At 33.1% G+C, this 2,311-nt stretch overlaps 1 long non-coding RNA gene across 1 annotated transcript; it reads right to left on the reverse strand.

Annotated features, from left to right (window-relative positions):
• LOC149161978 (uncharacterized) lies at nucleotides 1-605 on the reverse strand. The gene is made up of 2 exons (XR_016261528.1): nucleotides 321-605; nucleotides 1-223 (listed from the first exon to the last, which is right to left on the reverse strand). It is a non-coding gene; the product is annotated as an uncharacterized LOC149161978 (long non-coding RNA).
• Between the last annotated feature and the right edge of the window lie 1,706 nt (nucleotides 606-2,311).

Genomic DNA, 2,311 nt, shown 5'->3' on the forward strand with positions numbered 1-2,311 from the left:
TGCATCATGATGCCCATGTAGCAGAAGTTGTGGCCACAAGCCATGCGGAACGCGTCCTTCATCATTTGCATGCAGATAGGGCACAAAAAATCCTTGTCCACCTCCCATTTTGAGACTCTTATAAAAGCCCTTGTTTCAGATAAAATCCCTCTCCCTCGTTTCAGATTTAGCCGTCGGTGATTCATCCACCTTAATCTATAGTTCTTATCACATCTGAGCAAGTCTGCCAAAAAAAAAAGACTCGACATTTCTCATTAGTAGGCAGAAGGCAGACTCAGTAAAGAAACCATATATTTTCTTGAAAAAAAACTATATATTACTAGCGAGTTTCAGAGCTGCACGCCAGCAACAATGGTTGCGGTTGAGAATGAAAGTAATGAGATTTTGGTCCTCCTCGACAGTCCATGTCCATGTTCCTCTGTTTAGCCTATTCTTATCATAACATGATTGTCTCCGTATCTCAGAAGGTTGATAGATTTGAACTCGACACCTCTTGCAACTAGCTAGCTATATTGATTAATAGAAATTGATAACTATGCCCTGTCTCCTTTATTCCTTCTGCCCTGTGTTTTCTAGGTCATCGTGCTTCTCCCCCATGTGTTCGGCTCACAGATGCCAAGTGGGTTGCATGCAAGCCGTCAAATTTGTTTATTATATATATATTCTACTATTTTTATGGGAAGGTTCAACCTAACACTAACACTTGTGTAGTGTATGCCCGAGTCAAAAATAGCAAAGGCTTTTTTTCATACAGAGACTCATTGGATTTCGATGTAGGCTTATGGCTTTCATTATGTTTTTCCGAGTAACTCTATTATTGCTGAAGGTATCAATGAAGAGCCAACACCAAAATAAGTTTAAGTTTTTTCATGGTCACGTAAAATTGGAATAAATTAATTAATATGGGGAAGACTATCCTAAATTAATTAATTAATAAATTTGGGGGAGGCCACATCTCTGGATATAATGGGTTTGAGTATTCGGAAGGCAATGCTCAAAATCAAGTTTTTTATTATTATTTATGGAATCAAGATTTGGTGACGTGATGACAACTGGGCTTCACAATTTCGATTATATTTTAAAAAATCTTGAATTATATTGTCAATGGTATCTGATAGAAATTGTGAATTCTGTTGATCATGGCATTTCATAGAAATCGTGACACATAGGGTAGGTGAACGAAAACAAACTGTTCAAATTTTTAAGTACGGATTGAAGTCAAGTACTGATTAAAATAGATTTTAGTTGGTATTTGAAAAAAAAAATTAAATCAATTTTCTAGTGTTGACTAATCCCTGTTTCGGTGATTGAAAATTCGGACAACTATTTTAATGGGTAATGGAAAATTTAAAAAGTTATTCAATTATGAAGGATGTATGTTATATATTATTTTGATATATTTTAGTTGGTATTTGAAATTTTCGAAAATTCTAATTTTCTAGTGTTGACTAGAATCTGTTTCAGTGATTGAATATTTAGACAACTATTTTAATGGATATTGGAAAAAAATTATTGAAACATTGGAACTATTTTAATGGGTATTAGAAAATCTGGAAAATTTTTATTTGATGATGCAGGATGTGTGTTATAGGTATTTTATGAAACCAAATTACAATTTGAATTATCTATATTTTTTTTTTAGAATTAAGAACATGTATATATTTTAAAAGATTTGAGTATCTACATTTCTATATATTTTTGAGTAGTCAAATAATTGTTAAGAAGTTGGGTGAAAGTTATCAAAATTATTATTTTCTTATGAATGAAGTGGCAAGAAATATATCATATAAAATAATTACTACAATTTATTAACCTTAAGGAAGATTCACTACTATTGAAATGTGAAACTCATTTACAAAATGGATTGAAGTGTGATGGTGTCTTTGTCCATAGGAAGCTAGGTGAAAATCATGAGAAATGACAAAAGTTGAAATTGACTCTCTTACTTCATTATAAAATGGTTTGAAGTGTGGTGGTGCCTTTGGCCCTAAAAATCTAGGTGAAAAACACGAGAAATTACTGATGGTGAACATTGACTCCCTTACTTCATTATATTGACTCCCTTACTTCATTATATTGGAATAGGAAAATGTGAAACTTTTAACAAGTTATACTTCATCTACTAGCACACAAATACAAATTCTAAGCATGTCGATCAACATATAGAGTATCCTCCAAATGGACATATCTAACATGTCCAAACAATAAACACATCAACAAAATCGTGCGTGTGCTGGTTCTCACCCTACACACAAGGAGAAACTGCCAGAGTTAAGGAAACATTTTGAGGACCAAACCATCATGCCATCTA

The sequence above is a fragment of the Pinus tabuliformis genome, chromosome 5_2, assembly GCF_031772625.1.
Source record: "Pinus tabuliformis cultivar Carrire ecotype Pingquan chromosome 5_2, CPIR1, whole genome shotgun sequence".
Lineage (NCBI taxonomy): Eukaryota > Viridiplantae > Streptophyta > Pinopsida > Pinales > Pinaceae > Pinus > Pinus tabuliformis.